Here is an 18,195-nt window from a genome sequence, read left to right as displayed (position 1 = left end):
AACATGCATACAAGGACATTGGATCCACCTCTCTGTCACTGTCTCTATCACCCTCAATGATCTGAAGTGAGGAAACAACTTCTTGTGTAGATTCCCTGTGCAATTTGGAGAAGATCCAGCATGAGTTGTGTAGACTCTCTTCTTTACAAGGTATCTCTCCAACTCATGCTTATTTGATGGTGATAGCTTGACGTCATCATAGCTGTCAACTTTTCCCTTTTCTTTTCTTTTCTTTTTTTTTTTTTAAATGTCAAAGCAAAGAACTCCCCCCCCCCCCCGAAGGCAGGAGGGGGGGGAAGAAGATTTTAAAAGTGTTTCCCTGCCAATTTAAAAGAATTGGATTAAGTATCGCTGCTCTTTAACCTGGGATCGGACTGCCGGAGAAAAGGAACCGGCTAAGGACTGTTGCTATAAGAAGCTAAAAAATATCTCAAATTGACTTTGGTTACTTCCAATTTGAAACACTGTTTCTGTGGTATTACAAAGTTACTTACAGGACACTATTGACTGGGATCCCCTTGAAAAAGGAAAGAAAAATTGAAAGGGACTAGGAAACTTTTGTTCCTTCTTTTTTGAAGAGTGTGGGATTACTTTGAGAAGCATAGAACTGACTCTACGCCCCCTAGAGGACCTACAAATTGTTTCAGCAACAAGTGGAGTTTAAAATTTGAGAACTTTGTTTGTGAGTTTCAAAGTCTGGGAATGACCTTGACTAAAAGACTTTGTTATGGCAGATGGTAAAGAGAAAGGGGAGTTACAAGAAACAACCTTGAGATCTGGCAGACAATACAAAATTGACACTTACATGCAAAGAAGGGCTTCTGTAACAGGAGCCTCTGGAACTATAGTGGCTGCAAAGCCAAAAGTGAAAGCAATGTCTACAGAAGAATCATTTGCTAAGGTATTGGAGAAGATAAATGACTCTTTGGAGGAACTAAAAAAGCAAGGTGCGGAGACTAAATTGCAAGTTGCTGAAACTAAAGTACAAGTTGCTGAAACAAATAAAAAAAATTGAAGAAATCTCTGGGAAAATTGACCTAAATACTAAAAGTATAACTGACCTAGGGAATAAAGTGAACTCAAATGCAGAAGCAATTGGGAAATTATTGGAAGATTCATCTATAACACGAAAGATAGCCGAGGAAGCTAAGGAAATTGCAACTGCTGCGGAGGAAAAATTTCCACCAGTTTACAAGAAATTGGATGAATATGAACTGGCACTCTCTATGCAGGATATGCAACGCAAGGAGAGGAACCTGAGGATCAGACTTGTGCCGGAAAAGGAAGGAGAGAACTTGGTGGATGATTTGACAAAAGAATTTTCTGATTTTTGGAAGCAGGAGCTGAAGAAAGAAGATTTTAAGATAGAAAGTGCATTTAGATTGGGAATAAGACAGAAGAGAAATCGACCCAGAGATTGTCTTATTACCTTAAGATCAAAGGAGGAGCGAGATAAAATATTGAACCTGCACTACCAAACAGCCCTTCGAATTGAAGACTTTTTTATTGAGATCTTTAAAGACATCCCTAAGAGTATCTTGGACGCAAGAGGACATTATAAGGACCTGGTGACACTGCTGAAGAAGAACTACATACCATTCAGGTGGGAATTTCCCCAAGGCTTGTCTTTTAAATATAAGGGAAAGAAGAGAAGAATAAAGACTGTAAGTGATAAAGACAAGTTCTTGGGAGAACACGAAGAAGACCTACAGAAAGAGACATTTCCAGGACAAGGGCATTCATCACTGGACACGAACACGGTACCACCGACAGACGAGGAACAAAAACAGGGAGCTGTAGGAGGAAGGAGTAAATAATCCCATCATGGCTCTGCAACTTCTAACCTGGAATTGTAATGGCTTAAATATTCCCAGGAAGAGAAAAAGTATATTTCATGCCTTAAAGAAAGACCAATTGGACTTGATTTGCCTACAAGAGACCCACGTGACAAGAGCACACAGAAAATTATTAATAAATAAAAGACTGGGACAGGAATTTATATCTTCAGACAGAGTAAAAAAGAGAGGAGTGGTGATCTATGCAAAAGAAAAATTGCAACCGAAACAAATCTTTAAAGATGATCAAGGAAGATATTTGGCAATTGAAATTCAATCTCAAGGAGAGAAGTATTTGATAGTGGGAATCTATGCACCAAACGAAGGGAAAGCTGAATTTTTTAAGAAGTTGCATGAAATTTTGATGGACCATATGGATTACAACTTAATTTTGATGGGAGATATGAATGGAGTGGTTTCAACAAATATGGACAAGGCACAAAGACAGGTAATAACAAAAGATGGAAGACTACCAAAGACTTTTTTTGAAATGACTGACAATATGGACTTGATTGATATTTGGAAAAATGTGAATTTGTTTAAAGATAATTATGAAAAAACTTGGAGAGAAGTGAAAAAAGATTTGGAGATTTGGTCCAACTTGAAGCTTTCCTTGTTAGGCCGTATTGCAGCTATAAAGATGAATGTATTGCCAAGAATGTTGTTTTTGTTCCAAGCATTGCAAATAATTGATAAAATGGATTGTTTCAAGAGGTGGCAAAAAGACATATCTAAATTTGTCTGGCAGGGCAAAAAGCCCAGAATTAAATTTAAGATACTAACGGATTCAAAGGAAAGAGGGGGGTTTGCCCTGCCAGACTTTAAACTTTACTACGAAGCGGCAGCTTTTTGCTGGCTGAAAGAATGGCTACTTCTTGAAAACACAGACATTTTGGATTTGGAAGGTTTTAATAACATTTTTGGGTGGCATGCATATTTGTGGTATGACAAGGTTAAAGCACATAAAAGTTTTAAAAATCATATTGTCAGAAAAGCACTACTAAATGTCTGGGACAGATATAAAGACTTGCTGGAAAATAAAACTCCAAGGTGGCTGTCGCCAATGGAAGCTAAGGCAGTTAAAAAGTTAAATATGGAGTCCAAGTGGCCAAGATACTGGGAAATTTTGGAAAAGGAAGGGGACAAATTGAGATTGCAGAGTTTTGAGAAATTAAAAGGGAAGGTGAGAGACTGGTTCCACTACCATCAAATAAATGAAGCGTTTAAACTGGACAGTAAAATTGGCTTCCAGGTGGAAAAATCAAAATTGGAGACAGAACTGTTAGAACCCAGTACTAAGAATTTGTCCAAAATGTACAATTTGCTGCTGAAATGGAATACACAAGATGAAACGGTTAAATCGGTCATGATTAAATGGGCTCAGGACATTGGTCATAATATTTTGTTTGCTGATTGGGAAAAGTTGTGGACCACCGGGATAAAATTTACGGCATGTAATGCCTTAAGAGAAAACATTATGAAAATGATATATAGGTGGTACATAACCCCAGTCAAGCTTGCAAAGATTTACCATGTGCCTGACAACAAATGTTGGAAATGTAAAGAAACTGAAGGTACATTTTTTCATCTTTGGTGGACCTGCCCGAAGATTAAGGCATTCTGGGAAATGATCTATAATGAACTTAAAAAGGTATTTAAATATACTTTCCCCAAGAAACCAGAGGCCTTTCTCTTGGGTATTGTCGGCCAAGGGGTGTTAAAGACGGATATAACTTTCTTTATGTATGCTACAACAGCAGCTAGAATACTCATTGCGAAGTACTGGAAGACGCAAGAACTACCCACACTGGAAGAATGGCAGATGAAGGTGATAGACTATATGGGCTTGGCAGAAATGACGAGCAGAATCCGAAACCAGGGAAGAGAAGCAGCGCAAGAAGAATGGAAAAAATTCAAGGACTATTTAAAGAAATATCACAAAGTTAATGAAAGTTAGAATGATGTTGGACTGGAAAGTAAATGGTTACTATTAGCAATGGTTAAGACAAGGAAAATAAGGAAGAATAGTCTAAATTTAAATTAAAATAAGGGAAGATTTGCTGAACAATCGATAAGAATTTGGAATACAGAAAGGGGAGGCATGAGGAAGTCGGGGAAGATAGGATATGAAATTAGGATATGAAATGATACATGTTTTTTGTTTTGTTTTTGTTTTTGTATGTTTATGTTTGTTGTATTGTGTTTATATGGAAAAAAAAATAAAAAAAAAAAAACTTTTCCCTTTTCTTGCAAGGAATCCTATTTGGAATAAGAGAATTTCCCTTTAAAAAAGGGGAAAAATGGAAATGTTGACAGCTATGAACATCATTCTCCCCCTCGCATACTGATGTGATTCAGAGGTAGAAAGTTTGAACAGGCTTTTATGTTATCTGCAATCACATTAAGTTCATCGTTCATTCAGCAAAGAACCTCCAAAAAGACATTGCTGTAAAAACTGAAGAAGAGGTGAAGGCTAGTCCATTAATCTGCCCTAAATGTCCATTTGCCTTTCTCTTCTTTTTCTTACTGCTTGATATTCTTTTATTATTTACAGTAGGCAGGGGAAGTGTGTACATTATGCTGGAAGAAATATCTGAATAGCTAAGGAGACAGCTACCATTGTGCTATCTAGAACCATCATTGTCTGACTACTGGGAGTTGGCGGTTTGTCTCCTAAGGCTATGTACACATGATACATTTAAAAGGTATACATTTGAGGCACATTTCCTCCCTCAAAGAATTCTGAGCACTAACTCTGTGGGTGATATACTACAGTGCCCAGAATTCTTTGAGGGACAGAATATGATTTGAATGTGCTTCAAACGTAGAAATATGGTTCTGTTTTTTGTTGTCTTAAAAGAACAATATTTCTTTCTTCTTAGCTCCCACCTAATGCTAAATCCTGATGTGCAGGTGCTCTTTGTGGCACCCAGCATAGCCACGCCCTTTTAAAGACTATACAACAAAAATTAACAATTTGGCCAATGGCTTCAATGCCAAGCTAGCTTTATTCTCATCTCCTGCCCCTCCTTTGCTTAACATCCATCCTAAGGACAAGTTCTGGTGGACCCAAAGCTTGCTCACTGTTTTGTGACATTCTGATTCTTCATAATAAATTTCTTGAAATAAAGGTGGCAGCTTAACAGTGGGTCATCATTTACCTCTCTCTCTCTCTTATCTGCTTTGGCGGGCTTCTGCCTGAGAAAACTGCATCTGTTTGCCATGCAGAGGACTGGGAAATAGCACCACATGAAATGACACAATTCCTACAACACAGTGGTGACACTTCGTCTCTGCCCATCCCTGCCCCACTAAACAATTGGTCCCTACAAAATGAACTCATTGCACCAATATCTGATCATCCAGCTTTGAAGAATAAAGATTTTGCTGCATTTCCCACTTCTCCTAACACTTCAAAATCAGAAATTTTCAACAAACATTTCTGAGGTAGTTATTCATTTATTTCATAAAAATTGTATACTGCTTGATTGTAAAAAAAAAAAAAACCCCACACAAACAAACACCAAAGGCCTCAAAGCAGCTTGCAAGTGCAAAAACCCACTCCTCAAAGCAGTTTACTTTGGCAGTAGGAGGAAATCTAGTGATTTTCAGGGCACATAGAAATTTACCATGGGTTAGTGGTATGTTCACAGGGACGCGGGTGGCGCTGTGGGTAAAACCTCAGCACCTAGGACTTGCCGATCGCATGGTCGGCGTTTCAAATCCCCGCGGCGGGGTGAGCTCCCATCGTTCGGTCCCAGCTCCTGCCTACCTAGCAGTTCAAAAGCACCCTTAAGTGCAAGTAGATAAATAGGTACCGCTTTATAGCGGGAAGGTAAACGGCGTTTCCGTGTGCTGCGCTGGTGCTGGCTCGCCAGAGCAGCTTCGTCACGCTGGCCACGTGACCCGGAAGTGTCTGCGGACAGCGCTGGCTCCCGGCCTCTAGAGTGAGATGAGCGCACAACCCTAGAGTCTGTCAAGACTGGCCCGTACGGGCAGGGGTACCTTTACCTTTACCTAGTGGTATGTTCACAGGATGCACCTTCAATCCAGAAGAAGTCAGATGTTTAAAAGATTCAAATGTAAATCTGGAAGGCTTGTTTAATCTGTAATGAATGCCAGGATGAAATGTGTGTGTGTGTGTGTGTGTGTGTGTGTGTGTGTGTGTTATTTGTTAACCTCTTTCTATGCCAAATCCTGGTAAATTGATCATTTCTTTAAAAAACAACAAAGAACAACAACAACCCACCACTATTTGTAACAAGATAATATATCATGGTAAATGTAGATTTTCAGTGCTTCCAGACTGGGGCTTAATTGGTAAATGGGCTGTTGAGATATTGCAAATGTCTCGTTGGCGACAGTTTAGTTTGTTACTTATCAGATTTCCCCTGATAAATGGTAAATCTGGATTAAATAGGGAGAAATATAGGCTGCTGTTTTGATGTTGACAATGTCATTAGATGCTGCAAAAAACCCCAAAAGCATAAAACCCCCTTGCATGAATGAGGAGAAGCACCGTCCCACCATAAACACCCATCTGGAAGCATCCTTAACCATCAGGAAAATGGTTAATGTCAGCAACCCCCAAAGTGCAGTGCTCTATCCTTCTAAAGACACCAGCCATCATAAACTCCCTTGGAAGACCCTGCTTTATCTTAATGTGATTGTAGGAGATGCTGGCTGAGAAAACCTTCGGTGACAACAGCTCTATCTCCAAAGGCCAAGAGTAAATAATTCCTTGGAAACTGCACAAGGCTTGTCACTAGGTAGTTAAACTGCAATATAGCAAATGTCCAATATAAGCATTGACTTACAAATGAGGTTGGAAAGAAAAACACGGCTAGCTGAAACAAGCCAGCCCAACAAGCCATGAACTCCCCATGACAGATCGCTGAGAAAGTTTGTGACCTCCCTTTTCATAGCGCTGGACACAGACTTGGATGAGAAATTGCTGTTAATCTTCCTAAGCCCTTCAGATAAAGCAAATGATACAGCTAAATAGATGTGCAGAGATCGCCCGTTTCAGCTCTGTTTTTCCACCCCTACTTAGCATGCTCCCAACCCATTCCTGCTTCTATCCCTTACTGGCCTCCTTATTGCATTGCATAATTTCCTTTTCTTCACCTGAAAAGGAGGTCTATACTTGCTGCTGCTTTTTGTACACAGCTACCAAAAGTTTTTGGGACGTGGGTGGCGCTGTGGGTTAAACCACAGGGCCTAGGACTTGCCGATAAGAAGGTCAGCGGTTCGAATCCCCGCAACGGGGTGAGCTCCCGTTGCCCGGTCCCTTCTACCAACCTAGCAGTTCGAAAGCACGTCAAAGTGTAAGTAGATAAATAGGTACCGCTCCGGCGGGAAGGTAAACGGCGTTTCCGTGCGCTGCTCTGGTTCGCCAGAAGCGGCTTAGTCATGCTGGCCACATGACCCGGAAGCTGTACGCTGGCTCCCCCAGCCAATAAAACGAGATGAGCGCTGCAACCCCAGAGTCGGCCACGACTGGACCTAATGGTCAGGGGTCCCTTTACCTTTACATTACCAAAAGTTTACTCATCAGGTCTCTGTAGTTTTATTATTACTTCAGTTACCCATCTGTAAAATGAGACGTGAATGTTATAAAATGACTGAGCAGCCAGGATATGTAATACACAGACAAGGATGGTGTCGTGATGCTGATTGGCAGCGCCGTCCTTCAAGGATGGGGCTCTCCGAGGCTTCAGTTGACATCCCTGAGAAGGCAGAAATTGGTACATGTGAGAGAGGTTATAGGGAGGGGACTTTTCAGGCCCACAGCCAGGGGCAAGGAGTTGTATTGATGTCCTCTCCCCCCTCCCCCCCAAATCACTTTGCCACATGCCTTTGTGCAAGAAGGACAGGAAGCTTCTCCTATGTTTGATCTCACCACAACAGTGGCAGTGCGTCACAGCACACATATGCATCATACACTCCATATTCTGATAGGTGATTTTATACACACACACACACACGCACACACACACACACATTTGTTGTTGTTTAGTCATTTAGTCATGTCCGACTCTTCGTGACCCCATGGACCAGAGCACGTCAGGCACTCCTGTCTTCCACTGCCTCCCGCAGTTTGGTCAGACTCATGTTTGTAGCTTCAAGAACACTGTCCCACCATCTCGTCCTCTGTCATCCCCTTCTCCTTGTGCCCTCCATCTTTCCCAACATCAGGTTCTTTTCCAGGGAGTCTTCTCTTCTCATGAGGTGGCCAAAGTATTGGAGCCTCAGCTTCAGGATCTGTCCTTCCAGTGAGCACTCAGGGCTGATTTCCCTAAGAATGGATAGGTTTGATCTTCTTGCAGTCCATGGGACTCTCAAGAGTCTCCTCCAGCACCAGAATTCAAAAGCGTCAATTCTTCGGCAATCAGCCTTCTTTATGGTCCAGCTCTCACTTCCATACATCACTACTGGGAAAACCATAGCTTTAACTATACGGACCTTTGTTGGCAAGGTGATGTCTCTGCTTTTTAAGATGCTGTCTAGGTTTGTCATTGCTTTTCTCCCAAGAAGCAGGCGTCTTTTAATTTTGTGGCTGCTGTCACCATCTGCAGTGATCATGGAGCCCAAGAAAGTAAAATCTCTCACTGCCTCCATTTCTTCCCCTTCTATTTGCCAGGAGGTGATGGGCCCAGTGGCCATGATCTTCATTTTTTTGATGTTGAGCTTCAAACCATATTTTGCGCTCTCCTCTTTCACCCTCATTAAAAGGTTCTTTAATTCCTCCTCACTTTCCTCCAAAATAGCCCGGGATTTCCCTCACGGTAAAATCCCCGCTTGCGACGAGATCGCGCTGCACCAATCTTCTCTAAACGTATGTTCTTCTTGTTCTCTTATTCTATATGTTAAGTTTGCAAGCTGCGCATATTCTGTCAGCTTAAGTTGCCATTCTTCTTTAATTAGGACCTCACTTGTTTTCCCTTTTTGGGCTAACGAAACACGGGCCATAGTAGTGAATTATCCCCCCCCCAAAGGACTCTGTTGTTCTTGGGTTTTTTTTTGGAAAAGTACTTTTAAACATTTTTTTCAATTGATTATGGATTATTTTCCAATACTCTTTTACCCTTTTACAGGTCCACCACTTCCTTGCCACTTCCGCTCCTCTGCCTTCCTTTTCTCAGACTATGTATAATCTGCTTGTTGGGACAGATGGGCTTTCCTAGCCTTTGGGCCATTCTTGATTTTTGCACCACCCTGCCCTCCATACCGCTGGCCTGCACTCCTGGCCAGGCTGGTTTTAGGTACACCTCCGCTCACAGCACCTTGAGCTTGAAGGCAGCATTCCTAAACAGAAGGATCAGAAGAGCTCTGCCGGATCAGGCCACAGGTCTATCTATTCCAGCATCCTGTTCTCATGGCGGCCAATCAGATGCCTACAGGAAATTTGAAAGGAGGACCTGGTTGCAACAGCACTCTCCCTAGGAACTGGTGTTCAGAGGCGTAAGTGACTTCGCTCAATGGTGGACCATTTATTTTATTTTATTTATTTTATTTTATTTATACCCTGCCCTCCCTGGTCAAAACCGGGCTCAGGACGGCTAACAACATCAACATCATCATCATCATCATCAACAACAACAACAACAACAACAATTTATTTATACTCCGCCCATCTGGCTGAGTTTCCCCAGCCACTCTGGGTGGCTCCCAATCAAGTGTTAAAAACAATACAGCGTTAAATATTAAAAACTTCCCTGAACAGGGCTGCCTTCAGATGTCTTTTAAAGATAGGATAGCTGCTTATTTCCTTCACATCTGAAGGGAGGGTGTTCCACAGGGTGTTATCCACAGGGTGTTATCTGATGTGGATAACAGGGTGTTATCCACATCAGGTATAAAAACAATTGATTAAAATACAACTTAAAAACAAGATTAAAATGCTACTTAAAATGCAGCCTCATTTCAGTGGAAGCCCAGATCAAAAACTATCTGGGGGGAGAAAACATCAAATCTTCACCAAATCCAACTATCCAGACTGGTCCTACGTGGGCCAGAAAAGCCAGGGAAGTCCCCAAATAGGGGTTCCATCACAGAAGGAAAAGGAAAGAGGGGGAGGGGATCAGGCTGGTTCCAAGCCAAAGGCTAGGCAGAACAACTTTGTCTTATAGGCCTTGTGGAAAGAAATCAGATCCTGCAGGGCTCTGGTCTCATGAGGGCCGGTGTTGAAAAGGCCCTGGCCCTGGTTGAGGCTAATCTGACTTCCTTAGGGCCCGGGACCTCTAGAGTGTTCCTGTTTAAGGTCCTTAAGGTCCTCCGTGGGGCATACCAGGAGAGGCGGACCCGTAGGTATGAGGGTCCTAGGCTGCGAAGGGCTTTAAAGGTCAAAACCAGCACCTTAAACCTGACCCTGTACTCCACCGGGAGCCAGTGCAGCTGGAAAAGCACTGGGTGAATGTGGTCCCACGGCGAGGACCCCATAAGGAGCAGAGTAGTGCAGCTTTTCCTAGGCAACGATCGAGACCGCTCAGTCAGGACGACAATGAGGAACAAAGCTGACGACTAGTAACTTGATTTTGTAATTTATTATACACGGCAGTAAACTCACAAGCTATATACAAGTTACTATATGCAGACACAAACTTCATCACTCTCCAAGCACTCCGGAATACTCCTTGTGACGTAAACATATGAGAGAGTGCTGGAGGTGAAATAGCTAAACAGGTTGCCCAGTCAGGACCCAGGGGGGTGGAGTCAGAGGGACTATAAAACCAGCTCTGGGAGGGGCGAAGGGAGGAGTTCGTTGGGAGTTGGGTAGTTGGTTGGAGTGGGAGCAGTGGCGTAGCGTGGGGGGTGCAGGGGGGCCCGGCCGCACCGGGCGCAACATCTGGGGTTAGGGCAAATCCACGGGTTGGGGGGCGCAAATCCACGGGTTAGGGGGCGCAAATTACTTGCCTTGCCCCGGGTGCTGACAACCCACGCTACGCCACTGAGTGGGAGTGAGTTGGGATAGAGTCTGTGGGTAGGTTGAGTTAGTGTAGTGAAATAAGCTGAGTCAGGAACAGTTAGGGGCTAGGAAGACAAGTAAATATCTGAGAGGTGGTTTAGTGAGTGAGAGCAGGTAGCTGAAGTTATAGGTCTGGATCATAGCTGTCAAGTGTCCCTTATTTGAAGGGACAGTCCCTTATTCCAGCGCCATGTCCCGCTGCTGTCCCTTATTGATGGATGTCCCTTAAATGTCCCTTAAATGATGTCCCTTAAATTTCAAAGGAAGCAGCTCCTCTCCCTCCCTCCCTGCCGGCCAGGGAGGAGGGAGGCTCCAACTGTGTTTCTTGGCTGTGTTGCTCACCCAATAAGAAGTCTAAGAACGATTGGAGGGTGGAGCTTGCTTGCCTTGTGTGTGGCTAGTTAATGCAAGCTGAGGGGGTTTTTGAATGCTGGACAGCATTTTGTTGCACGTGCTGCTGCAAACTTTGCAGTGCAAAGCCAGGCCGGGGAGCCATCTTAAGTTGAGGCTGCATAGGCCTTGTGGTGCATGTGATTCAGATTCTATTCAGTTGAACCTCTGGTTACAAAGTTGGTTGGAGAGTGTTCTCGAAGCTACCCAGCATGAGTTTGACCAGACTGCAGGAGGACAGGAAGACTGGAGTGCCTGGAACAGGTGAGGCTGCAGGTCCCTTATTTTGGCTGCTGGTCCCTTATTTTCAAGGCTGCTGGTCCCTTATTTTCAAATCTGTAAGTTGACAGCTATGGTCTGGATAGGCACCCCATGATTGTAATGGACCGATACCGTTTATGAAACCACACACTTGTTAAACTGCAATAAATAAACAGAAGTTTATGTTCCAATTTAAACCTGACTGACTGGACTCAGTATTGTCCCAGGTAGGACCTAGGTGGTGGCAGCGAGAAATATAGTGGTGGCACAGGGATCAATAGATGGTGAAACATCCGGGGACCCTGTGTGATCGCCACACTCCTAACTAGCCAAACGGTGTCATAGGTCATGCTGCCTATATGAGAGACCTCAGCCAATCACTAAGCTGTTACGAGGTCCTCTTATCTCCAGGCAAATTTCTCCCGTGCTCTGTCTCCCTAGCCTGTAGTCAAAGCACCAATTGCTCACTTGCCAAGCTGCACGTAGACTATGAACACCATCTGCTTTGCATGCAGTCCTAGGTTCAATCTCAGATGTCTCCAGATGAGGCTAGGATAGAACCATTTTTGAAACAGTGGAGGGCCACTGCCAGTAAGCGGAGATAATTCATGGACCAGTGGTCTGACTAAGCATGAAGCAGATTTCTTCCACTGCTTATGAAGGGTCCCTGACCGCACAAGCCATTTGGCTGCCACCCACCAAGGCTCCTGAGATGGCTGGAGCCATCTTTCTGTTGCCACCAAGTTACCAGGAGGTGCAATTTGAGACTCATGGCAGGGCCAGCGTAATTTATGACAATATGACACATGGCCATGTTCCGTCTCACTTGCATCAGGGTAGACTTTACCAGGCCACATGGTGCATTAATCATTTCAATGCAACTCTTTATTTTTCTATTCTCTCCTCCCTGTTTATTCTACAGAGCATTTTCAACAATGCCAGCTCCTTTCTCACCATTAATAATTCCTCCGCTGCGTCTCTACAAAACTGTTGCTCTGTTTCATGCGCCTGTCACTCTTTTATTTAGATTGCCATTCCTTGCAAAGTGCTACATAAATTCACGGCACTTTGTGATTTATGATCATATGTATAGGATATATTTCAATATGGCCTCCAATTTTATGTTTTTATAGTAATAAATACAGGACTGCTTAGGACTTAGGACTGCTCTCAGATGTTTTATTTTTTAATGTTTTTTCTTGATTTTTTTAACACTGAAAAATAGACACACACACCCTCTTTACAGTTTGGAGAGCCAGAGCCCCAAAGCATTGTTTTATCACATTTATTGGGCAATACAGCACTTTGCTTGAAGATGGGCATCTAAATTTCCATAGTGGCAAAAACAACGGCTCTTGCAAACATGCTTACAAATTAACCAACGAGACATAGATGTTGTTTTGATACAGAGTAGAGCAAGTACAAATGTTCCCCTCTTAGGAAAATATTTAGGCACAGCTGTTGCTCTCAACTGTCCCATATGGTTGTGTTTTCAAGCATGGCTTGAACTTGAAGCAGTTTCCATTTATAAAAATTCTTTAGCGAAATCATCTTTCCAATAATAATAATATTCACATGTGTGCCTTTGCTTCTAATGTGTTTTTTTCCCTAATTAATTAATCTCCTAAAACATAGCTCCCTTGCCCTCTTGCTTTGCTGCATTTGCATTTTCAGTCCTCCATAAGTCTTTAACAGCATTAACGGTGCGGAAAGCTTAGGTTACCTTGTTTTCGTTTCAGGGAAGTTAGACTTATGCTGTTATGACAAAGGGTACAAAATGTCGCTTACCAGATGTAATGTGTCCTCATTACCCATCCAGTCTGATCGCCAAATTCTGAACATGCTCATCGAAAGAGTTTCATGCACTGTCGTCTTTGCTGCTTGGTTCTCACTCAAGGTTTGAAATGGCTAGAAAGCGTTATCATTTGCATGGCTGAAAAGGAATGAAATGTCTATTAAACATGAGAGATGGACTTCAGGTATGTCTAAAAGGTAACAGTAAAAGTAAAGGACCCCTGGATAGTTAAGTCCAATCAAAGGATACTATGGGGTTGCGGTGCTAACATCTTGCTTTCAGGCCGAGGGACCCAGCGTTTGTCCACAGACAGCTTTCCGGGTCACGGGGCCAGCATGACTAATCTGCTTCTGGTGCAATGGAACACTGTGACAGAAAACAGAGTGCATGGAAACACTGTTTACTTTCCCGCCACAGTGGTACCTATTTATCTACTTGCACTGGCATGCTTTTGAACTGCTAGGTTGGCAGAAGCTGGGACGGAGCAACTGGAGCTCACCCCGTCGCGGGGATTCAAACTGCCTACCTTGCAATCGGCAAGCCCAAGAAGCTCAGTGGTTTAGACCACATGGTTATAGCAGGGGTTGGGAACTGCAGGAGCTATAACTCGCTTTAGCTCCAACCATAGGCCAAGCAGGCTACATCTGTGGCAACATCTGGTGTAGCACCAATTTCCAATCCCTGCTGTAACCATTTGTATCGTATATATACCTGAACTCTCCCCATTCCTGGGTTACAAGCATAGATGATATTGTATTGCTTAAGGTGGAGGGCCACCCCAAGACATTTTGCTGCTTGAGGTGAAGAACAATATGGCAGCCTTCCCCATTCCATATACAGAAACCAACCAGACTGGCTGTTCATTCTTACTTTGATACTGATGATGGGTCAGTGTCCACCACTGAGGGCAACAGGGTGGTTTCAGAGGCCCAGAGCAAGCCACAAGGCCCACACAGGTTTATTCCCAGGTTTTCACCGTTGTTCTCCACCCTGCCTGCTGCCTAAGGAGACCATCTCACTCTAAATAATAATAATAATAATAATAATAATAATAATAATAATAATAATTTATTATTTATACCCTGCCCATCTGGCTGGGTTTCCCCAGCCACTCTGGGCGGCTTCCAACAAAACACTAAAATACAATAACCTATTAAACATTAAAAGCTTCCCTAAACAGGGCTGCCTTCAGATGTCTTCTAAATGTCTGGTAGTTATATTTCTCTTTGGCATCTGGTGGGAGGGTGTTCCACAGGGCGGGCGCCACTACTGAGAAGGCCCTTGGCACTGGACCTCAGTGTCCGGGCAGATCGATGGAGGTGGAGACACTCCTTCAGGTATACTGGACCATATATAATGGTAGGGCCAATCCTGACAAGAAGGGCACATGTTAACTCTGAAAATGCCTTGACCCTCCTTTCCCCTGCAGTCAGAGGTCCGTGTGCAGTTCTCAGCCATGAAACACAACATACTAAGTACGGTAGTTTCTGAGCACCTAGAAGCATCCCTTCACTGATGTTATGTACTGAGTTGAATAGGATCCAAACTGCAGCAGTCTGATTGGTCCTAGAACAATAGGATCCAAAAGGCAGCAGTCTGATTGGTCCTAGAACAATAGGATTCAGAATGCAGCAGTCTGATTGGTCCTAGAACAATGCAGCAGTATGACTGGTTGGCAGGAACCACCCAATCATGCTCCAGATAGAAGTGAATCCACAACCTGATTGGCTTACAGTAGAATTCCGGAATTAGCCAATCATGTGCAGCCCATTGTGTAAATAATGTATATAAAGCAGATACTTTGAGGGGACTTCCATTCATTCCTCCTCATCACTATGAGCTGAATAAAGAGCATGAAATCACTTTGCGACTCTGAGTATATTTCAACTGACAAACTACTTGGTACAGTCTATGGTCAGTCTGTTCTTTAATTCCTCCTCACTTTCTGCCATCAAGGTTGTGTCATCTGCATATCTGAGGTTGTTGATATTTCTTCCAGCAATCTTAATTCCGGCTTGGGATTCATCCAGCCCAGCCTTTCGCATGATGAATTCTGCATATAAGTTAAATAAACAGGGAGACAAAATACAGCCTTGTCGTACTCCTTTCCCAATTTTGAACCAATCAGTTGTTCCATATCCAGTTCTAACTGTAGCTTCTTGACCCACATAGAGATTTCTCAGGAGACAGATGAGGTGATCAGGCACTCCCATTTCTTTAAGAACTTGCCATAGTTTGCTGTGGTCGACACAATCAAAGGCTTTTGCATAGTCAATGAAGCAGAAGTAGATGTCTTTCTGGAACTCTCTAGCTTTCTCCATAATCCAGCGCATGTTTGCAATTTGGTCTCTGGTTCCTCTGCCTCTTCTAAATCCAGCTTGCACTTCTGGGAGTTCTCGGTCTACATACTGCTTGAGTCTTCCTTGTATAATTTTAAGCATAACTTTGCTAGCGTGTGAAATGAGTGCAATTGTGCGGTAGTTGGAGCATTCTTTGGCACTGCCCTTCTTTGGGATTGGGATGTAGACTGATCTTCTCCAATCCTCTGGCCACTGCTGAGTTTTCCAAACTTGCTGGCATAATGAGTGTAGCACCTTAACAGCATCATCTTTTAAAATTTTAAATAGTTCAGCTGGAATACCATCACTTCCACTGGCCTTGTTATTTGCAGTGCTTTCTAAGGCCCATTTGACTTCACTCTCCAGGATGTCTGGCTCAAGGTCAGCAACCACACTACCTGAGTGTACGAGACATCCATATCTTTCTGGTATAATTCCTCTGTGTATTCTTGCCACCTCTTCTTGATGTCTTCTGCTTCTGTTAGGTCCTTACCACTTTTGTCCTTTATTATGGTAATCTTTGAACGAAATGTTCCTTTCATATCTCCAATTTTCTTGAACAGATCTCTGGTTCTTCCCATTCTGTTGTTTTCCTCTATTTCTTTGCATTGCTCCTTTAAGAAGGCCTTCTTGTCTCTCCTTGCTATTTTTTGGAAATCTGCATTCAATTTCCTGTATCTTTCTCTATCTCCCTCACATTTTGCTTGCCTTCTCTCCCCCACTATTTGTAAGGCCTCATTGGACAACCACTTTGCTTTCTTGCATTTCATTTTCATTGGGATGGTTTTCGTTGCTGCCTCCTGTATAATGTTGCGAGCCTCCATCCATAGTTCTTCAGGCACTCTGTCCACCAAATCTAAATCCTTAAACCTGTTCCTCACTTCCACTGTGTATTCATAAGGGATTTGATTTAGATTGTATCTTACCGGCCCAGTGGTTTTTCCTACTTTCTTCAGTTTAAGCTTGAATTTTGCTATAAGAAGCTGATGATCTGAGCCACAGTCAGCTCCAGGTCTTGTTTTTGCTGACTGTATAGAGCTTCTCCATCTTTGGCTGCAGAGAATATAATCAATCTGATTTCGATGCTGCCCATCTGGTGATGTCCACGTGTAGAGTCGTCTCTTGTGTTGTTGGAAAAGCGTGTTTGTGATGACCAGCTTGTTCTCTTGACAGAACTCTATTAGCCTTTGCCCTGCTTCGTTTTGCTCTCCAAGGCCAAACTTGCCAGTTGTTCCTTTTATCTCTTGATTCCCTACTTTAGCATTCCAATCCCCTATAATGAGAAGAACATCCTTCTTTGGTGTCACTTCAATAAGGTGTTGTAAGTCTTCATAGAATTGGTCAATTTCAGTTTCTTCGGCACCAGTAGTTGGTGCATAAACTTGGATTACTGTTATGTTAAAAGGTCTGCCTTGGATTCGTATCCAGATCATTCTATCATTTTTGAGATTGCATCCCAGTACAGCTTTCGCCACTCTTTTGTTGACTATGAGGGCCACTCCATTTCTTTTGCGGGTTTCTTGCCCACAGTAGTAGATATGATGGTCATCCAAACTGAATTCGCCCATTCCCGTCCATTTTAGTTCACTGATGCCCAGGATGTCAATATTTATTCTTGCCATCTCATTTTTGACCGCATCCAACTTACCCAGGTTCATGGTTCTTACATTCCAGGTTCCTATGCAATATTTTTCTTTTTATTGAGGGTGAAAGAAGAGAGCGCAAAATATGGTCTGAAGCTCAACATCAAAAAAACGAAGATCATGGCCACTGGTCCCATCACCTCCTGGCAAATAGAAGGGGAAGAAATGGAGGCAGTGAGAGATTTTACTTTCTTGGGCTCCATGATCACTGCAGATGGTGACAGCAGCCATGAAATTAAGAGACGCCTGCTTCTTGGGAGGAAAGCAATGACAAACCTAGACAGCATCTTAAAAAGTAGAGACATAACCTTGCCAACAAAGGTCCGTATAGTAAAAGCTATGGTTTTCCCAGTAGTGATGTATGGAAGTGAGAGCTGGACCATAAAGAAGGCTGATCACCGAAGAATTGATGCTTTTGAATTCTGGTGCTGGAGGAGACTCTTGAGAGTCCCATGGACTGCAAGAAGATCAAACCTATCCATTCTTAAGGAAATCAGCCCTGAGTGCTCACTGGAAGGACAGATCCTGAAGCTGAGGCTCCAATACTTTGGCCACCTCATGAGAAGAGAAGACTCCCTGGAAAAGACCCTGATGTTGGGAAAGATGGAGGGCACAAGGAGAAGGGGACGACAGAGGATGAGATGGTTGGATAGCGTCTTCGAAGCTACAAACATGAGTCTGACCAAACTGCGGGAGGCAGTGGAAGACAGAAGTGCCTGGCGTGCTCTGGTCCATGGGGTCACGAAGAGTCGGACACGACTAAACGACTAAACAACAACAACAACAAAATGGTCAGTCTGTATTCCATGTCCATTCAGCATGCTCAGTCCTCATTGGGCTGTTTTTTAATCCCCCACTCAGGTTCTTTTTTTGTATTTTTGGAAACTTTGAGGTTCCCCCATCACTGCTGATACCTTAGGGTGTCCAGGTGCAAAAAGCAGGACTTCCTGCACCTTTAAGAATT

The sequence above is a fragment of the Podarcis filfolensis genome, assembly GCF_964270895.1.
Source record: "Podarcis filfolensis genome assembly, chromosome: 11".
Taxonomy (NCBI): domain Eukaryota; kingdom Metazoa; phylum Chordata; class Lepidosauria; order Squamata; family Lacertidae; genus Podarcis; species Podarcis filfolensis.
The sequence above is the reverse complement of the archived record's forward strand: the minus strand, read 5'-3'. Positions refer to the sequence as shown.